The sequence below is a fragment of the Ambystoma mexicanum genome, chromosome 11 (genome assembly GCF_040938575.1).
Source record: "Ambystoma mexicanum isolate Mex_15411 chromosome 11, UKY_AmexF1_1, whole genome shotgun sequence".
Taxonomy (NCBI): domain Eukaryota; kingdom Metazoa; phylum Chordata; class Amphibia; order Caudata; family Ambystomatidae; genus Ambystoma; species Ambystoma mexicanum.
The window spans coordinates 142,773,230-142,796,246 of NC_090934.1; positions in this window are offsets into that span (position 1 = coordinate 142,773,230).

Below are 23,017 nucleotides of genomic sequence, written 5' to 3' on the forward strand. Positions count from 1 at the left end.
GCCCTTTTTAGAAGGACTGAAGGTAGCACAGGCAGAGAAAACCCACATAATGTGGGCAGACATAATGATCAATGTATTTGCTCTCATGCTAAGAATACCAGATTATAAGGACACATTTGATTTGTTCTCACATTCAAGTGGATACGTGATGACGGCTGTCCTCATGCAGAAAACATCATTGGGATGCACACCCCTGGCATATTAAAGCATTATTCTAAACCCAACGATGAGAGGGCATTTCCAATTGAACAGGCATTGCGTGCAGCACCATTTGCAATAGAAAAAAATAATCTGCAATAATGATGGGTTGTGTAGTAATTTTGTATATGGTGCACACCCTGTTTGCTGTCCAAGATAAACCAAACTCACTATACAACAAGAATGTGGGCATGAAATAATATTGTCTAAACCATCTAAAAACATTGTCAGATGTGGCCCGGTGAATCCAGTGATATTTATTGCTTAACCAGTAGAGGAGGGAGATTGGCATCATGATTGTCCTACATATACAGACACATATGATAATGTACCCCCAGTAAAATATCTAAAGCTAGAGGGGAGAGGTGGCATTCCTTCATGGTTCATCAATGATTGTTCAGAGCAAAGGACTGAGGCATTCAGGAGCAGCAGTGATAAGTAGCAGAAAAGATGATTTTGAGAATTGGGGAAAGCATCAGATTGCCAGCACACTTCTCTCTGCAGGCAGCCAAGTTAGTAGCAATGTATTTGGCATTCAAAAATCATTAGGGCCAGGTAGCGACAATTTATTCTAACTCTGCCTATGTGACTTCTACAATACACCATGGACACTCAGGACTGGCATGGTGGAGAAGACAGGGCTTTCAGTGCACAGACAATACACCAGTACAGCATGCCTCGTTATTAAGAAGACTACTATATGCACTGGTGTATGCCATGCTGGCTGCTGTGGTGAAATGTGCAGTACATACAAAGGGCACAGACCTAGTTTCTCACAGCAACGATGCAACAGATGCATAAGAGAAAAGAGCAGCATATTTACCATAGATAGCAGAGATTACAATTGCCCCACACAAATATAAGCTCTCATGGAGATAACAGAGAGCTATAATACAATAAAATTGACACAATTAGTGAATTACAGGGAAGCGCACCACTGAAAGACCATAATCTTTGGATAAAGCGGGTTGCTCACTATCCTCGAGTGACTTGGTGTGGCGACAGAACATCACAGGGAAACCTGTCATGCCATTTGAGTTGCTCACAGTAGCGTTAGAGCAGCTGCATTACCCAGCACATGCAACAAAAGACTATGTATCAGCAGATGTTTCAGAGAACTGGCTCATTCCTAATCTGCATGAGCATGTTGTTAATTGTCTTATTAATTGTGCCACATGTCAACAATATACCGAAGGATGTACCCTAAGAACTGAGGGAGGAGCAATACCCACCCAACAGGTCTACTTCAGCATTTGCCCATTGACTATGTTGATATACTCCAAAATTGTAATAGATGCCAGTATATGATTGTGGTGGTGTGTCCATGTTCTCATTGGATAGAAGCAGGTTCATGTACCCCTGCTGATTCCAAGTTGGCTGCTGAATTTCTCGTATGAGAACTGTTTCCATGATTGGGAGTGTGCGGAGTGCTACGGTCAGACAGCGGACTACACTTTGTAAACAAGTTCTTTTCTGAACTGACATCCCAACTTTGCATTAAGCACAAGCTTTGTACTGTTTACCACACACAAGCTAATGGCATTGTTGAGAGCCTCAATGGCCTCTTGAAGGAATGCATGGCAAACAAATAAAAGATGCCCTGAAGAAGAATTGTTTGCAAAGGAAGAAATCAACAACAACAACAGAGAAGAGAAATTAGATGTGAATTCTGTAATACCCCCTTGTCCATATTTCCAGTTGACCTTATTCATATTCAGAACTTTGTCACAAGCCACAATTTGAGGGCCCAGGAATCAGGCTAGTTTGCAAAGTTAAATATGTATTTATGTATCTTAGAATTTAAATCACAATATATTTTAATCGGTAACAACAATCACCAATAGGGTGACAGAACACTGAATAATATCTTTAATGCACTAGGAATCAAGTAATGAGCACAAAAACAAATGCAGCACAGAAAACGATACTTTTGGGTTGGTTTGGAACAGATAGCAATATGGTTAGGGGTTCCCCTTGAAACACACCTCAACCCACCAAAGGCAATTTAAATAGATGTGAGGAGAGAGCAGGTACTCAGGAATAACACAGATCAAACAGAATATCACTCCCACCTTCCCAATTTAAACACAAGAGAAAAACAGAATTGACTTTTCAACTGTCAGGATGGCTTTGAAATTGGCTGAGCAGAAACACCAAATGTGGTCAAAAATGCTTACATTATTATACATTTCTATGGGAGCTGCTTTGAACAGATGCAAGCAAACAAATGCAATGATTTAATCATAAGGAAACAATCGGAATCTCAAAGTCAAAGTGGGAAATAATGTAAAGCTAATTCACACGTGTAAAACTTTTCAAAATGTCAATTCCTGTCAATCTTTTCCTCATGCAGTTTTTGATATAACGGGTCAATTGCACTGTTTCACACTGCGGATTTGGGTTCTAGAGATAGCTAAGGATGTTAGGTTCAAGTGGGAGTTGAAATGTTGCTTCTATCATAATAATTGAGGGAGTTATAGAGGTTTTAGTGAGAGGTGATTTTCGAAAATAAAGACACGAGATTTGGACAAGAACTTCAGTTTAGAATCGGAAAATATGGCTTGTGCTTTTACTCAAGGCTAGAACATTTGGCTAGGTAACCAATTTGGGACACAGTAAGCTCCGAGACTGATTCATGACTTCAGTAACAGATCCCCATCACCTTCCCCGGCGGCACCAGTCCAAAGACTCAAAGTTGGATTTAAGGATCAGAGTTACACAATAAAGATGACTATGAAAATGGCGCTTTAGCAACTAGAGAGAATGAGATAGCACTAAAGATTTTGACACTATTAGAGGTTATGAAAATAGGGATAGTTCAAAGATTAGAGTGGAACAAGATAAGCAAGGTATACAATAGTTCTCTAGCATCCTATTAATACTCACAATCCACTGGGATTTACGATTTCTGGACAGTCACGGTTCTGGTCAATGGATTGGGTCTATCAAGGAAGAACAGCACATCAGGCACGGGACTGGATAAGCTAGGCCGGTCACTGGACTGCACAGGATCTGCCCTTCTTGTTTCTGGGTATTTCAAATCAGCAGGATAGCAAGTTCATCAGGCAAGCCTTATGGTAGCAAGCCAGATAGTTTCAGATGCTAGTTCAGGATGCTTTCCCACACCACAGTGCTCCACTGGGTTGAGAGAATAAGTTTGATGATTGAGGCCTTGCTGAAAATGGTTCAGCTACTGCTTGACAAGATTCTTGGCATCTGGATCTGGAAGGATGTTAAAGGCTGCATGTTGAAGGCTGGAACAAAGTGCTTCGCTGGAATCAGAAGAATCAGTGAGTGAGTGAGTTCCTATGTGTTGTCAGCTGTCTCTATTTATCCTTTCAAATGACATCACAAAATCGGTGTATGGGCCGCGTTAACTAAGCTTGCTCCTGTGAACTGTGATTGAATCAGGAACTCATCTCCACCTTGCATCTGAGTGATTGGATCAAGGACGGATGATGTCATATTTATGGTTTTGCTTTTACAGTCCTTAGAAACCTCCCCTAGCCACTAGTATCAAAATTGAATGTTGTCCTTAATACATATTTATACATTGGTAACCTCTACAAAAATCACACACAGAGATTCCATATTTTATGTAGTATCTGCTCATCAAAATCCTGCAGCTGTGGGATCTTGTTTCACCCTTCTGCAGAATTTTGTCCATTTCGCCATGAACACATTTTCCAAACTTTCTGCAAATTTCCACAAATGTGTGTGTTTACCATAGGGATTTGTGTGTAAAGTTTAACAATTATAGTATTAATACAGATCACATAAAACCACATATATTGCCATTCCTATCCACAATATGTTACACATTTCCATCGCCTCTTGAAATGTAAAGTCAAAAATTAGACTAACAAATTTGTTCTTTTTATATTTTTCACCATTTTGGATAACAAGTTATGAGTCTCTAAAAATTGTTCATTATTTGGTTTTAGCAGCAAATGGTCCGCCCTTTGTCTCTCCCTGGAGTCCAGGAGCAGCCCCCTCCTTTGGTGAATTCCTTCAAAGAGCAGTTCACGACCCCTTCACACGTCCATTTCCTGGCCTGGGGATCTGCCTTTGTTCATTCTCTGGCTGCAGACAAAAGTCTGGCCTAACCCACACTTATCATATATCAGTGAGTTTCAGCTTAGAGGATTTCCCTCCCCTTGGGGGAAACCTGTTTTTCTACTTCTTGCAGGACCAGCCAGGCAAAATTACTCTTAATTTCTTACATCCATGAGAAATCAAACTTGTTGCATCAAATGACAGAAATCATTTTCTTAGCTTTAAACCTGTGGTATCAAAAACAACTGAGGTATGCATTCTTTTCAGCAACAATCCTTTTATGTTTGCTAATCCGGCAGACTTTTAGTTTAGATAACTTTGAGGTTTCATCAGGAGAGCTTATCTGACAGAAGCTGTCATTCATAGGTAGCCCAGTGTGCTGCACACAGGTCTTGACAGGGGCTCTCCTTCACAGGAAATCCATTTTTTTTCTGAGAAAATGCTTTGCTCTTCACATTTTAGGACTTTGTACATTCACAATGCTTCATTATATTAACTGATTTTTTGCGCCAAGCAAGATTTTGAATGTTGAACAATATTATGTACAGGCCGTTTGGAGTTTTAGCAGCAAAAAAAATGTCATTTACAGGCCCATTTTTGAGTTTCATTTGCAAAGCGCTGCTTTTCCCTCTGCACTCAATGTTTGCTTGTCATGGAGCCCACTGGCACATTTATTTGCAGCGTGTGCTCTATTCCACCACCCATGCAACATGGGTGTCAGGTTGTGCATCCATCTTTTTGTGTGTTGAAACACGTGGTTTTGGAGGTTTTGGTGCGCACAAGAGTTTTGCTGCCATTGTTGCTGTTTCCTGCACCATAAATAGCAGAGTGATGCCGCATAGTATAGCTGAGTGGGTCAATACATCCCACAACACTGAGAAAGGTGCAGTAAACTATAAACAAACCATCAAGAGCCATATTGTTCCTGTTAAGAGTAGAATAGCTAAGAGTGGCGTACGTAAGGTGACAGGTAGTGCACTTAGTGTATATAAAGGTAGGTAATGATTAACAAAATAAATAATAAACATAACAGACATGAAGACGCATGTAGACAGGAAGAGCATGTAGACATTGAAAATACTTGCTCGCAGACATAAAGAACACTTCCATGTAGACATGAAAAATATTTGCACGTAGACACAAAGAACATATATATGAAGACATGAAGAACATTAACATGTAAGAGACAAAGGGCACAACAGGGTCAAAAGTTAAGCAAAGTACTGCCATTTTAGACTAAATCCAACAACGCCTAAATTCTGAAATATTGCAGCCTGACACAAAATTGCTTAACACACAGTTGTCAAGCCTCACAGAGCTCAGACAGTATCCCCCAGCAACCAAGGTTAGTATGCTGAAGGGAGTTTGGCATAGCAAGCTGAAACCACACCAGATAATGTTTCTTAGAGCACACAGTACAATTGTGAAAGTTAATTAGCTACAGTTGGTAGCAGTGAGAAATACATATATCCTTCAAATTCAGTTGCAAGTAGCTACCGTGCCAATTGCTCACAAAGCAAATAAATACACAGCACCCTGAAGGGCTGCTAAAAGAAATCACAGACATGATAGAATAGCAACAAATCCAATCAATAAACAAAATTGAGGTCAGAATAGTGGTCCTCAATCACATGACTGGAAGAAAGGTCATCTATACCAGAGCCAATTAGATAGCACACCTGCCATTTCGTTAGCACATCCAGACACAGTGGAAGCATGTCATGGCCTTGAACAAGACTGACAGTGAAACCCCATGCCTGCGAACAAGTGGGGAGTAGCTTCTTTAACTGGATTGCATTGGTACACCCATCTTTCCTTCCTCTCCACAAAATTTGGCACAACTTGAAGGTGGCAAAGGTCCAATCACTTAGTGTTTTCCTTATTGATTTATTTCCTTATAGTATAGTGCCAACCAATTAGGTGTTAGGTAGAAATGCATCATTGTAGAAGGTTGAATTTAGGAGGAGCCACACGTTATAGAAGAACCTAATATAATGAGGTTGGCTTATAGATGATCATATATTCTATAGTCTACCGTCCAATCCAGGACCAGAATAGAAGTGTTAAAATAATAGTTACTTGCCGATATAAAAAGTTGTTCCTGCTACCATTTTGAGAATGCATTTCATATGCACTTTTTTTTTTAGAAAAAACAGGGTGTTCTTCCGCTCCTGGAGTTACTCTGATTATTGAGTTTTTCACTTTTATTGGGGCATTTGGGTGCTTCATAACAGCCCTGTTCCACACTGATGTCACCTTGCCATGGTGGTCTGTTTGAACTCCAGCAGGTAGACCAGAGGTGGGTTCTCACTAAGGGATGTGTTGCGATGCCTAAGCCGCTTTAAGGTCTCCTCGAAAAGGTTGTAGAGCACAGCATACACCATACAGCAGCTGCATCTGACACAGTGTTGATAATGCCTCATCAAGACCTCTGCTACAAGCTCTGTGGTTATGTTGCATGGTTCATCTAGCCAGTCCCATATTTGCAAAGAAAGCTCCAACTGAGTTCTTCAGGTTGTGAAGTGGCAAACTGTGCCACACTTGAAGCTGGCACAGTTGATTTTTGGCATGGTAAACTCAGCTGAAATGGGGGCTGATCTTCTGAATCACAGCAACCCTTTGTTTGACGAGCGACAGTTATTGAGAAAGCATCTGACCACGAGGTGAAGGACATGCGCAAAGCAGGGAACATGCATTTTCTGGTCAATTCTTAAGGCAGAAAGAACATTTGATCCATTGTCTCTGGCTGCAAAATCCAAATGCATAATATGATGAATTCACCACTGTGCTTCCATCTCCTCCCTCGGCTCCCACATGTCTACTCCCCTGTGACTTTTGCACTGAGACCCTTGCATGGACAAGGTTGCCTGGTATCAGAATGCACACACTTCCTAACCACTCACAATCCCTCTTGGTGTTTGGAGGAAGGAAATAAAACACAGTGTGGTGTGACTGCCATGTATTCAATGTGCTTACCACTGGTCCACATGTCAATGGTGAATGACATTTTTCTCCATGATCTGCTGTTGTGACTACCCCACTGTAGCCATAAACTCATTGCAAATTTCCAGAAGCGCATGCGAGAGAACAAATGTTATCTGGAAACATCCCAGCACTGCATGTCCTTTCGCATAGGATTCTGGAGTCCAACACTGTCCACAAATGAATAGGGCAAAAATAATATTTCCAACGCTATAGCCAGGTTAGCATTGAGCAGGAAATGAGCAGGTAATGTCTGTCGTTTGACTGGTGATATTTCTGGCAATCTTCATGTGCCTTCAAAACACTGCCCTGACATGATGGGGTATCTCTGCTTTCCGTTTCCTGGGTGGAGCTTGGTGTCCTATTCCCATTGAGGCAGCTGAGGGTTTTTCAGAGGTAGTAGTGCAGACTGCTGGGGTAATGCTGTGTGTCTGATGACATGGGACAGGATGTAACTCAGATTTTGTTTTACTTCCTTTCATGTCTGTGCATGGTACGCCTCCACATGGTCCATAGATGTGCTTCCCAAGTTTGGTCCTGCCTTGAACTGGCACGTTTTTTGGCAGAGTGTGTGTGTGTGTGTGGCCAACTTCGGTTGCTTTTTATTGTCTGTGATGTACTGCCAGAAATCTCAGTTGTGTATTGGGCTAGCAGCACACAGGCTGAATTCCTGTTGCATGGCAGTGCTGAAGGCGGTGGTAAGAGTGGAGTTCTGGATGCCAAGTAATGATGTGCTTTCTGATCTGTGATGGGAAAGATTGTGCTCAAAGAGGCCGGATAAATATGAGTGATGAGCATCAAAGAATACTTCAGTCTCTGTGCTGGTATCACATTCCTTTTCTACATCAGAATACATGCTTTCCAACAGAAATGCATGTTCTTACCCAGGCTCTGATGAAACATAATCATCATCCATCTCATCATCATTACTGTCTGACCCAGGGGATGGGGTAGGATTGGATAAGATCTGCACACTTCCCCCTTCAGCCTCTGAGATGGAGAGGGGATCTGAAAGTGCACCCTCTTCTGACGTGCACTGTGGATGCTTATTTTCGTTTGACAATACTTGGGAAGTTTCTTATACTGGCATATGTATCACTGAAGGGGAGTCTGGAATGCAGTTTGGATGATTCCCTCAATTGTGCATATGCAATTCTGGCCTCCCCAATGCACAGAGCAAGTGCTGCTGCTGAAATGATAAGACAGCTCCTCCTGCCACAAGTTAGAGTTCTGAGACAGTGTTCCAAATGCGTCCAATGTTGTGCCACCTGTCACTCCATCAAGCTGCCCTCTAGAATTTCTGGTACCTCCCACTCCTCCACTCAGGTGTCACCAGATAGCATCCTTCTCATCCACTCACTTTAAGAGACAGACACTGACTGGTGCGTCAACACCCCCCCCCCTACCACAGGCTCCCCCACCTTAGGTCTATAGCTGACACTTGTCAGTTTCACTCACTGCAAATCACTGTAGGTGTCTGTGCTGTATAAACAAACCAACACTGAGGGCCTCATTACACGGTAGGCGGTAAGGGTTTACCGGTACCAGTATTTTACCGGTACCGGTAAATCCTTACTGCCTTACTACGAGGTCCCTTTGCGGGTTGGGGAATTTAACACCTGCTTTTTGCAGGCGCTAAAAACCAACCCGCAAAGGGACCCAGGGAGCTAATTACGGTACCGCAATTTGCGGTACCGTAATTAGCGCCTACCCCATTCCCATTATGCCCTATGGGGCAAAAATGGGAATGGGGAAGGGCAATGGTGGAAGGGGGAATTACCACCCCGCCAACCTTGGAATGCGGCGGTAATTCCCCTTTCCACCAAGGCGGTACCGGTAAATTACCGGCATGAACCATGGTTTACCACCTACCGTGTAATGAGGCCCTAAATCCTATTCTCTCACCAGGCACGAGTTACTCACTACCGCTCTGTGCCATTCCTCCCACAACTTCTCTAAATATCCCCAAACGTCCCTAAATATCCTAAGACTGCCTACAGTAATAACCTCCTGCCTCTCTGAAAGCAGCATAAACCTGAATGGGAGCTCCTGCCATTTGTTCCTCTGCAAATCATGTGGACGAATATCACAACAACTTTTCTAAAAGTTTGTCTAAGGTTACCCCTTGAGGAATCACCCAAAATGTGCTTCAGGGTTAGTTGCGGGAAAGTTCCTCCCATCATACATGCCATGCATTGCCATCAGATGCATAAGCATTCATACCATATGCCAGGTATTGGCTTCAAATGTCTAGGTATTCCCATCAAACCTCCGGGTACCTCCACTATGTGTCATGGTTTGACATAACAATTCTAGGGAGGCCATCATGCACCTGGTAGTGTCATCACGTGACACAGCCTGGCTGCCTGACTCCTTTGCAGTATTGTTTAGTTCCCTGTCCTTTGCTTACCTGCTGCTTTCAACCTTGCTATTTGTCCTGCTTACCTGACTTTTCACAATGGTTGCTGGCCCCCCTCTCCTTCAAACTGTATCCCAAGCCCCTCCCTACAGTTGCTTTCTTATCTATTCCTAGCCTCCCACAGAACCTTGTTTCCCCACTCCTCCACCCTCGCTTCCTCCCTGCCTACCCTGATCCATGCTGATCTACCTCTTCTCGCATGCCACCACACGTGTACCCTTCTCTTTTTATTCTTACACCAGATTCAATCTTCCAAAGTGCACTTTCCAAACACCTCTTTCCACCCGCCTTCCTCTCCACACTGCACAACATCTCTTCTGCTCCAATTTCTTCATTTCTACTTCTCCTGCATCTACCTCTCCTTCCCAACTAATGTTAACTTCTCCATCCCCACGTCCTCATTCACTTTGTTCTTCTATGCAACTCATCTACTTCATCCCTCACCTATTTTCCACCTCTACTCCGTCATCTGGCACTGAGCTTGTACCCACCTTACCCACCTCTAAGTCTACTTGCATTTCTTCACCACTATTACATCCTTCCTCTGCTTGTAGCACGTTGTTCCTACTATGGCTACTTTTCCACCCCTACCTCTCCTCTTCTTCACCCCACATCTAGTGCTCAACCACTTAGTCTCCTTCCGCCCTTCTACCTCCAACCCTTCTCCACATGTACCATCTCTACCTGCTCATCTACCTCACCAACTCTACTCCACTAAAACCAGCCACCCAGTTCCTTTCACTCTCCTAATTTATCTCCACCTACCCACCTCTAACCTACCTATGCCATCACTACTATCACCTCGCTCAAGTACTCCCCCTTCAGTACATACACCACTTCCTGCATCCACTTCCATCGCCACAATCTCTATGTCTCTGTCTCCTCCTCCATGATCTTCACCAGCCTTTTCAAATCTAGCTCCATCCACCTCCATTCCCTTTCAACCTCTATCAACGTCGACACAACTCTAGCTCTGCAACCATATGAATCGCTACCTTCACCCTTCTCCTCTACTTCTACACCATGTCTCTACACCATGAGCCCTACTCTCTTCTTGCCAACATCCCCCTCATTTTCTTTACTGTTCCCTGCCTGTAGTTCCCTTTTTTCAATCCTAATCTTGTACTTCAAGATCCACGCTTTAGCACCGCCCCAACCCCCCTCTATATGCCTACCCAGAATCTACCACTAGTCCCACCTCTGGCAAGTTGTTTATTTCCTTCTCTGATTCTCAACTTATGCCCACAGCTACTCTCCCCCTGTGCATTCACAACTATATTTCCACCTTTACTGCAACCACCTCTAGCACCACCTCTATTTCACTACTTCTCACTCCTCCACTCTCCCTTCCTCAACCACCCTATACACTCTTCACTTCTACCCACCACTTCTATCTCTCTGTCTCTACGGCTCTGCCCTTCTCTTACTCTATCGCCTCACAACTGCCCTTCACTCTACCTCTACTCCCACTTCTAACCATCCTGCTCTATATACCCTTGTCTCTCCCCACCTACCACCTACTCTACACTACCACATCCACCTCTCCAAATCCACTATCCCACCCACTTCCCACCACTACACCCCTTCTTCATTCCACATGTGCCCCCAGCCACCCACCTCTAACTATTCCTCTACACCATCACCACTAATCCCTCCCCACACCTTTACCCCTCTTCTTCTCCACCACCCTCACTCACTATCATAACTATCACCTCCTTTTTTGCTTCATCTATGTGCCCCTACTCACCAGCACTCCCACGCCGAGCACCACCACTCATTTTAGCCCTGCCATTTGCCACCATGCACACCACGCAAACCAGGTAATTGACTTAAATTGAAAACAATTGCAAATGCATCTGTCTCACTCCTTGAAGACCAATTTAACATATACTGATAGTTTTGTTGCACGTTCTGCTCATTGATTGTTGCCTCTCATGTGTTGGAATGTCATTGCCATGGCTATTTACCTAGAATTCCCTTGGTTTAATTCTGCCCCTACCACCACATTTCATTCACCTGTAACTAGCGCCTTGAAGCGCAAGGGTTTAGCACACTTCTACAAATGTAAAATAAATAAATAAACTGTTGCTCTCGGACAATGACTGTTGATGCCAATGTGTTTTTCCTTAGCTATTACCTCTTAGACATTGTTCCTAAATCTTATACCCATGAAATGTTTTTTCCATCACACATATTGCGCCATTGAGCGCGTTTTGCCTCTTCCATATTGTTCTCATATCGTGCACCATAGAGTGCCTGATGCACTTTATACATTGCTCCTTGATTATTGGATCACACAACGTGGTGTTAAGCCCCCATTGCTGGAACGGGAGATAACAGCCCGGCAGCCCAAGGTATCGGCCTATGAACAGCCATTGGAACGGGGGCTTAACGCCATTAGCACCCTGGGTTACCGCTTTGGTAACGCAAGGTTCTACAAAAAAAGGATGTGCATTCATGGAACGGGACACCTCGAGCCATTCAATCAATGAAATAGCACTTTCTGAATTTTTATTATTTTCATTATCAGGAAAAGGAAAACTAGCCTACACATGTCAGTGAACAAAAACAAATGGCCCAGATATGTGATGTCATCTGTGACATCATCAACGACATTTGTGATGCCATATTTTATGTACTGGGTGTTTGCCTGAGCAGTGCATGGTGGTGGCACGAGTTATGATTGCTTAGTTTACCATAACTGGCAGATTTCAGGGGGGTTTAGGTGTTATTTGTAACCATAACATCCCTATAACAACATATTTTCATTGAAACCATAACGTCCTTTTAACCAAGTTTCTTCATTGAATTTCATGGGTTTTTATTAGTTCAACTTAACTATAACATCTCTTTAACAAAGTTTTTTCAGTGAATTTCATCGATTTTTACCAGTGCACCCTAATGTGCTACAACTTACTAATCTCATACTTACTCCAATATAGCAATGTTTTTATCCAATTTAGAAAGTTTCACCTTAAACTCTGCCATTTCCCATCGTCTACCATCATTTTGAACTCTTGTATACACTTTTTGCAACTTTTTCCACTGTGTTTATGTTCGCCGATGTTCACAAACGTGTGACGTTGTCGCAGACTATCCAGACAGTTGCACTTGACTATGCCCTCAAACGCAGTGATGATGTATTTGTGAACGCATTTGCACTACGCAAATGGATCTGTGATTCGCAAACAGTTTCAAACTGCAAAAATGTACCCTTGCACAGCTACTACACCTATTCTTACTCATTATCTATTAACAATCTAGCACACAGCACATACATGGAAGAATATTAGAAAAACTGCTATTTATCTTGTTAATTGCATCAGCTATTGTCAACCCTCTTCCCCAAGATCCACCATCACCACCACCAGAAGACGGACCTACACAATCAAAGAAGCTCAATACTTCAAATGACAATCAAGAAGACCAGGAAGATGAGGTAGTAGAAGTGCCTACCTCCATCACCCAGACAGAATCATGGGTGGGTCAGTTCCTTACCACTGTTGGAAATGTACCAAAGGTTAAAGCTAACAAAGTGAAATGCACTGAGTGCAACATTGTACTCAGTTGCGGACAACCTGGGCAGTACACCTTCAGGACCAGCTCTATGCGCCGCCACACCAAATCTAACCATCATAATGCTCTCAGAAAGGCTGGTCCTTTCTTAGAAATTGGTAGGCTGTCTTCCTCCCCATCAACTTGCACAACCGATACTGTGACCACACAGCCTACTTCTGTGGGACACAGAATCCCACCAGCTACCTTGCAAATGATAAAAAAAAAGGTTATTGATCCATATCTTTCAAAAACAACAGTACTCTGCATATACTGCAACACACCACTTTAAAGGGGGGAGCAATTTTGAAGTGCTTTTGCAGCCGTAATCAAGGAGCATGAGAAACACTGCCCTCTACCTTGCATGCAACATATGCACAACATCTCCCCCTGTCCACCTGCCCCTCCATGCCTGTGGTTGGTGTCCCTTCCCTTGTTTCCCTCCCCACCTTACTTTCTGCCCACTCCTGCAAAAAAAAGAAAGAAATCAACATAGTTAACACATAGAACTAAAGAAATATGTTTGTAGACTCCATCTACGTTTACATTTTTCAGTAAAGTAGTAAGAATCAAAAAGATTTTTCAACATTCCCATAAGCATGTTCTACTATGCTAATGGTAATAATGGACAATTGTATACTAGTGAAAAAGAAAAAAGCACAGAAAGAAATTTCAGTCGATATTATTCTCTCTAGCATACAATAAACACCATAATCCATTGCCGTTTATAACTATCCACGGTCGCTGCATTCTCCTGTCTAGCGCATGCCTTATTAGAAAACCTGGATTGCACATGCACACCATCACACAGAACTGTCCTTCTACTCTTTTTACTGTTATGTTTGTAACACTCCCTCATTGCCTGCTTTAAACCATTCAAATATGTATCCACTAATCACTTAAAAAATCTCTACATGTAGCCTATCAACATATTAAACTTCCTCCCACCAACTGCCAGTTAACAATGTTCTATCAATCTTTTGCATCTACATTCCCAATAGTTATACCAATAAATTGTACCTAGTGCTCCTATAAATGCACATATGCATTGTGCAGTGACAGAAGTGCATAAACAAAAGGGGCAGTACGGATGGACAAGTCCTCATGGGAGACCAGGAGGGAAGTGCCAAGGGATGCCAAGGTGAGAGACCACTAGCTAACTGTTGGGGCAGAGGAGTCCCAAGGGTGGGGTACATATTAACCATAATAACTCTTTAACAAAAAAATGTCTGCCAATTGAATACGTTTTCATAAGTGAAAATGTTTCATAATGTTACATGACTGTATATAAGTTATTAATAATGCCTCTTTTAACAACTATAAACCTCCTTTAACAAACATATTATTTGCAATGCATACTTATGTGAGTCGTTATCAGCAGTGCACACCCAAATAGGCAAATCAGAGTAGACATTTGTCCTTGCCGAAGGCCAGGCCCTCTGCCCATGGCAGAAAATTACATCACAATGTTTTGTACTCATGTTTTGACAATTTCAAAAAAGTAAAACACAGGACAGATTTCCAAAAGCGTCCTTTCAGGTCCTTGCTAGTGCTCCTCATGCAACTTTTCTGCAATCCCATCGAGGACTCTGGGCTGCAGCCGCTAGCATATTTGTTTTCCCCAATTAACCCTAAAGCTTTGGCCATGTTGCATGCCCCAATGAGTAAATTAGAGTAGGCCTTCGTCCTTGCCGAGGGCCAGGCCCATTTTCCATGCACCAAAGTTATATCACTATTTTTTGTGCTTACATTTGGAGACTTTGGAAAAAAATAACCCATAGCAGATTTGTAAAACCATGCTTTTAGGTCCTTGCTGATGCTCCTCGTGCAGGTTTGTTGTAATTCAGTACAGCACTTCAGGCTGTAGCCACAAACAGAATATTTCTTCCCATTCAAACCTACGGTTCGCTCATGCTGCATGCCCCAATAATCAAATCAGAGTAAATGATTATCAAATAATTGCAGGGTGGTAGAATGGGTAGATCACTGTGCTTCATGTAGTACTTTAAACAGATTACCGTGCTGCTGGTAATGGGGTTCTTTTTTGAAGGTGCCCTTCCTTCTTCAAGAGTCAGGTGCCCTTCCCCTGTGCACCTGAGCGCTGGGTTATTAAATAAGTAACTGTTGTCATAATGAAGCTGTCTTCAAAACCATTCTCGATGCTATATTTATTGTTAGAAGTCAGCCGAAACGTGATTCGGCTCCCTAGGTTCTTTGTCAAGGCATATGGAATGTGGGCGAGTCATTGCTGTGAGGTTGTTGAATTGAGTCCGGCATCCAATTCCAAAATCTTGTCCCACTATGGTCGCAAATAAGGGTGGTTTATGATTTCAAGGGGTGGCCTGGTGACGACGTGGGCACCTGGTTATTATCTGCTGATTACCATTATCTTGGAGTGTATGCAGCTATAGTCACGGCAATCTGTTCATGCAATGCTGGGCAGCACTTTGGGCTGTAGCCACTGACAGAATTGTGGCCATGGGCTGAATTATTCTTCCCATTCAAACCTATCCCGATTTTTCAAAATGTCACCACATAGCAAGTCCCTGGTGGCCATGCCCACTTTATACCAATTGCCAGTCCCTCGTGGTCATGGCCAGTGGCCAGATTATCTGATTCATGGCCTTTGGCCATGACTCAGATAATCTGGCCACTGCCCATAGTGACAGGCCATGACTCTGACAATCTGGCCTCTGCCCATGGCCACTGGCAGCACTCCAGTAGCCGCAAGCACATTTTTGTTTCCATTTAAACCTAGAGCTTTGGCCATCCCACATGCCCCAATAAGTAAATCAAAGAAGGTATTCGTTCTTGTCGAGGGCCAGGCTGTTGTCCATGCAACAAATTTATATCACTATTTTTTGTGCTTACATTTGGACACTTTGGAAAAATAAAACACAAAACAGATTTGCAAAACCTTGCAGGACCTTGCTGATGCTCCTTGCGCAGGTTTGTTGTAATTCAGTACAGCACTTCAGGCTGTAGCCGCAAGCAGAATATTTCTTCCCATTAAAACCTAGAATTCGGCAATGCTGCATGCCCCAATACTCAAATCAGAGTAAACGATTATCAAATAATTAAAGGGCGGTAGAATGGGTAGATCACTGCACTTCATTTAGAACTTTAAACAGATTATCCTGCTGCTGGTAATTGGGTTCTTTTGTGAAGATGCCCTTCCTTCTTCAAGTGTTAGGTTTTGAATAGGAGAGTGACCCCTTTTCACCTCAGAGTTGGTTATTCAATAAGTAACTGTTATCGTAATGAAGCAGTCTTCAAAACCATCCTTGGTGCTATATGTATCGGTTTTTTTTTATTATTATTTTATTGGCCTTTACAAGCCTTTAAAAGGAAGCAAAAAAGAAAAAAACACACAACAAAAGTTCACATTTTTCCATTTCAAGTATGTAGAGTAATTTTCTCCTCTGTCAGTAAGCTTCTTGCAGCCACCACACCGCCCATTATGCAGCGATGATCTGTGGTTTCCAAACATTTTTCAATCTCATCTAGGAACAGCGTTAGGGCAAATATCCGTTTTTTGTTCTCTCCGATGTACATCATATGCCACCACTCTTCAGCGTTCCTCGTAGACAGATCTGCAATCAGTGGTCCAAAAAATGTGCTTCTTTGCGGTAAGAGTAGGGGGCAAGACAGAACGAGATGTTTGGTCGTTTCCTCATATAGTTCACATAGCCTGCAGTTCACATTCGTCTTGTCCATGCCAGCCCAGTTTTTGGTTCTCTCTTTGGTCTTTAACAAGTTTAAACGGAAGCGCATATATGTTGATCTTCTCTTATTGTCAGGAAACAGAGCTACATAGTTTGGGAGTTTGGTGTACGCTCGAGCTTCCCGCGGTATGTCTTTCATTAGTTTAGTGCCAGTTCTTTCTTCGCCAGTAAGGATCCAATCGAGTCTCCAGATCTTTCTTTTCACTAAGTCGGGGTTGTCGCAGAGAGATATGGAATCTGTTTCATACATTGTCAGCAGCTCCTCGCATCTTACACTCCATAAGGATAATAGACACTCCGGGTTTCCGCTACTTGGGTTGCTCAAGATTTGAAATTGCGGAGTAACGTTTGTCAAAATGGTTTTCCTGTATAGCGCAAGCGTGTTCCAGCAGATACGGGCCTTGATAGAGATCAGCCCTAGTTCGTATCGTATACAAGCTGTTGAGGTGTTATTGGGTAGATGAAGAGTTTTCACCCAAAATATGTGTTCCAGGGTTGACCATAGTTTTTCCGGGCATCCAAAAGCGTTTTCCGCCCCATAGATCAAGGCTGGGACCACTTTCTGTTGGTAGAAGGTTATTACAGGCTTTAGTGAGAACTTCCCGTATTTTCTATTCAAAATCAAGGCCTGGTTGGCAAATTGAAGACATTTTATTTTAGCCATATGTATTGTAAGAAGTCAGCCAACATGTTATTCGACTCTCTAGACTCTTTCTCCAGGCATGTGGATTGTGGGCCTGTCAATGCTGCGAGGTTGTGGAAATGATTCCGGCATCCAATCCCAATATCTTATCCCACTAAGGGCGCAAACAAGGGGGGGTTAATGATTTCAAGGGGTGGCCTGGTGACCACGTGGGCACCTACTTTGGCGAAACCTCACCAAACTATGCAGAATCAATCTGACGGGGCCATTACTTTTTTTGCAAAGTTTAGTGACGATTCGTCCAGGTGGGAGTGAAGTTATAAGCCGCCCAAAAAGTGCTCTTCCTATGGGTTGTGCAATGTAACCATAATTGGACAAGTGCGCCCAGTCCAGCAGGGGCCAGGATTAAGTGCAGAGTGGATGCCACTCTCATGCAACATATTCCGAGTGCAGTAGTGCAAGGCAGAGTGTGGAGGCCCGGAGGCAAGTGCAGGTCTGGCGGGGGGCTTGGGACCTGTGAGGCTCTGTAGGTGCACCAGGTGGCCAGTCAGCTTACTGAAACCTCCTATTTTGGTGCTTTTATGGCCATATCCCATTCTATCCTCGCCTCCCCAGATATTGTTTCATTAGTTTGGCAAGTGCAATGTTGTGTTTTTTAATATTTGTTACTGTAATGTTCGCACACAAGGGGCGCAGTCCGCAAGTCCAACATGGCGGGTGTTTCCCAAAAATATAATGCACCTCCAATCAGCGGGCGCGTCTGATGTCCGCAGACGTCACGCCGCCCTCTCGACCAATTGGATGCCTGTCCGTGGTCCTAACTGGGAAGTCAGTCTGAGGACTGAACCCAGATATTAGCAATTCTTTTTTACCTTCATTTTGGCCATTTTCTTTTAAAACTACTAAACGATTTACAACAAATTTACAAAAGCATGCTTTCGGGACTAAGCTGCTACTCCTGGTACAAATTTGGTGAAAATCCATCCAGCAGTTTGGGTTGTAGGTGTGAGTAAAATGTTGGGGTCCCCCCTATAACCTTGTCCCCCCCACCCCACGAAACCTCAGCAAACTATGCAGAATCAATCTGCCAGGGCCATTACTTTTTTCGCAAACTTTAGAGATGATTTGTCCAGGGGGGAGTGAAGTTATAAGCCATCCTAAAAGTGCTCTTCCTATGGGTTGTGCAACATAACCATAATTACACACCTGCTACCGCAGGCTGTGTAATTTTGGTAATTTCTTTAAAAAACTGGATTTCAGTGTTTGTTGGGGTTGTGAGAAAGGTTGTTTTCTTGTTTTCGATGACACAATGCTGCACATTAGTACATAGTACTTAACAACAGTGATCATAGGAAACTAACATCACCTATATAGTCCCAACTGAGAATGCCACCAACATCTATTTGTGTATGTATTGTATTGTCATTTGTTAGGCGCTTATACAACAAGTAAATTGTGTTTCAAAGTGCACACACATGGCTCCCCGAGTTAAGCACTTACTTACACATTCGGTGCATAACTGGCAGTGAAACGTTCTAATCATTTTTCATCCTTCCAAAAGACGATACATTGCGCACCAGTAAAATTGATCACCAAACACATATTGTTCCAGTGCTTAGCAAAAGGAATAATCTTGTATGAAGTGCTTTACAACAAATCATGAGATTTTCATCACTCACCTACTAGACTTGAATGCCAGGTTCAACACGTGCTTAAAATAATTCTATGATTCTGTGCACATCATATAATAGAAATCCTTTGTGAATATATTGTCAATTTGGTGGTTGTTCTGTCTGTGCACTGGTGCACTTGTCCATTGTCTTCAACCTTTGGCTCTCCAGGTGTTTTGAACTACCTCTCCCATCAGCCTTGCCCAGCAGAGTCAATGGTGAGGGATCATGAGAGTTGTAGTACAAAATATCTGGAGAGTCGCAGGTTGCAGTCCTTTGGCATAGGGTCACAAAAGTGAAATTGAAGTATACAAGAAGTAATTGACTCTACATCTTTCCTCTTACAGGATCCCCATGAGAGTGTTTTATGTCCACTGGGACAGGGAGTCTAAATTGTGCACATGGTGGCACCAGAGCATTGTGAGCTGGGTCATAGTGGGGACACACCAGCTAGACTTCTGTCCCCATCAAATAAGAGATGGTCATTTCAAGGTACGTTTCCTCCCCTATGATGGTGCAACTGTGTTGCCTCATGTTAGGATACCAAACTTCAGGATCTATATAAATTGATTTAAATGGTGGAGAAAAGCAGTGCTGCCATGATCTGCCTGTCAATTTCACCAATAATCTCTGTGTCAGTATCACCAATCAGCAACAATTAAATTGCGCCAACAAGCTCTGTGTCAATTACACCGTAACAGGGAGACGGCACTTTAAAACAATCAAGTAATGGCAGCCATTTTTACCCATATGGATCTTAGTTCAGAAAATCCGATTGAAGGCACACGACATACCATTATCAATCAGATGTAACCAATTATGGAAGTGGTGTTTTCTTAAATGGTCACAATTAGCCTGTCTATGTGAGCGGTGAAATACAGAAATCAATTGACCCGAGACGTATCAGCTGTGTTATTGATAATGGAATGTATTGATAAATATATTAGCGGTGATAAATTGTGAACAATGTTACGCGGATGCGATCATTTCCGCGTAGACCCACTCACTGCATCAATAATGGGCCAGTTCAGTTCAAATCCGAATAATTGACTGCTTGTATCCGCGTGCTCGGTCACCATTGAAAACACAAAATGCAACCGAGAAAGCCCACAGAATTGAGTAAGGAACTCTATTTCTCAACAGTTATTAATGAACAAACCACACCCGGTTAAGTTGAGTAATGAAATGGTTGACTCATCCTCCAGCACATGCAAAGTTCCTGACTTCAGAACATTTCTTTGAGAAATCATTAACTCAACTACTACTCGTACCCAACTACTACCTGACTAGTGCAACCCCACACTCACAGCCTGATTCATGACATTTTTAGTGCTGTGCAAAGTGACTTTGCATTGGTGCAAAATTACTTTGCACTGCTAACAAACACCCTGGTTCACACAGCGGTGCAATGTAAATTTCTGCAGTACAAAGTGACTTTGCCCTGACTTTGCACTACTGCAAAATACACTGTGCGCCGCTCTGTGAATCAGGGTGTTTGTTAGCAGTGCAAAGTCACTTTGCACCGCACTAAAAATTCCATGAATCAGGCCCTCAGAGTGGAGGACTTTCCACTAAGAATGATCAAGGTACCTGACTATTGTACTGTGAAGTAAGGGCACAATTCCCAACAAAGTAAAGTAGGAAGTAGTAGGCATGTGTGTGTCTGGCCCTGTATCCCGCCTGCAGTGATTGGGTGATGTATTTAGACCAGTGGAAAGAGCAGCACCTCACACAAAGCATACCTTTGCTATGGTGAATCCTGTTGTGAAGAGGACCTATACCATGAATAATAATTTCATTTATGGAAATTGAAAGCTACAAAGAATGTGTGGATTGCAACAAAAACAAGTCTAATTGAAAAGTAAAAATCAAAATACATTTTTCCTTCTCTAACAATACAATAAACCACGAGTCTTCTGCCTGCTTCTATGATGCTTCGTGTAACCGAGGCAGCACAGGCAGAAAAATGAGTGTAGGCTGAGATTCCAGCTCAAGTTGGGTGGAAGGGGTGTGAAGGGTGCCAAGAGGTTGTCCCTCTCATGGATAAAGAATGGGGGGGCGAGAAGGGGACAAAGGGAGACAATGGCCTTGAACGAGAGGGATGAGCAACATAAGAGAGTGCATGGGGTAAGCACCCCTCTCCCAAAGAAACGAGGAACGCACAGTCAGAAGGAGGAGAGGAAGCAGTGGCCAGGATGGAGCAATGGTCCCAGTTGAGCAGAAAGAGATTACTATATGGTCATGGGAAATGGGAATTGCACATAACCATATTTCAGAAAACGGCTTCCGGTGGACCACCAGAGTCCTGACAGACCTTTGGAAAAAAGGCTTCAGACAAAGAACCAATTTGGCAGTTTTAGAAGCAGTTTTTTCACTTTCCTTCATGCTTTGTTGATGTTATTAAGTAATAAAACAATGTGGGTAATTACATCTCCGAAAGAGAAATCTGCAAATCAGATTCCCCTTTCATAAGCTCTGTGCCAAAAGCCGAGTGTGTGCTTGTGCCCTGCTGCACCAGTATCCTAATTCACAGCACCTGCTCTACCAGTGGCATAGAGCAGGTTTAGAGGTCACTGGTGCCCTCTTGGCAGCTGCAGTGACATCCAAGTCTCTGTAGCGCAGGGGCTGCTTTTATAATATGCACCCCTATTCAAAAAACGGCCTAACTATGAAAATCATATCCTGGTGGCACACTAAACTGTAAATATAAGCAATACCTGAGTTGGGGTATGGTGGTCAGCATCTCTCAGCATTATCCCAGCCTTAAATTGGTTTCGCACATATGTCAGCCTTGTGGGCCCAGTTCAGCTTCCTCCCAGACAAGGCCCGCCCCTGTCCAGTGATAGGACTGTAGCCTTGTAGTATTGCTTGCTTGTTCTTTCATAAGGGCAGGTAATACGCTTTCCTCCAGGACAGCCACTTCGCAGGGCGCTGGCCAGGAAACAAAAACTAAGCTGCACATTCATTCACAGAGAGCCAGGCCTCGCATCAGAGGGCTGCATATCTAAGGCCTTTGATCCTATTGAAAAGGAAGGGGGAGGGTTAATGCAGCCAGAGACGGATCTGTACTGTTTTGGGGCGGTCCTGCCATCTTGATTTTCTCTGCCTCTCTTTCTCTTTCCTATTCCCTCCACTTCCTCTGAAGCAAAGTTGGGCGTGTCATCGTAAGGGAAAAGTCCACACATTTTTAGAGAAGGGATTGGACCCCTAAAGCAGGTTAGCTTTAGCCCAATCACATGGGGGCTTTTGCTTATAAAAGAAGGGGTGTCCCACCACTTCTTTTAAACACTTGCGAACATTTCACTTGACCCTGTTGAGAGAGCAGTCCTCTCTAAAGTCCTGCAGTTCTGAGGTGAAGGCAGGTGTTCCAAGGCAGAGACCCGCTCTATCCCCTAACCAGTCCCATGGACCATTGGGTGTAACCTATCTTGCTGAACCATAAGCCTGCCTCTCTGCCTGCGACTCTGTTGCCTAGGGACTTGCTGTGTTGCAGGTTCCCTAAAAGTGTGTGCCAGTCCCCCCTGTGTGTGGTAGCCCAAAAAGCAAAATTGAAATTTGCCCTTTGAACCCTAGAGTGGGACTCGCAGCACTTGGGAGCCAGTACAGCCAAGTTCCCTGTTGTTGACAAAGACCCACACCGAGCCATGAGTCAAGGGCACTCGATGCCGAGCAATCTAGAAGGACCCTTTGATGCTGTCTTTTGATGACCAGGGTTCTCTGAACCCCCATCCACTGTTCCACTCTGTTCACTGCCACACCACTCCAGCAA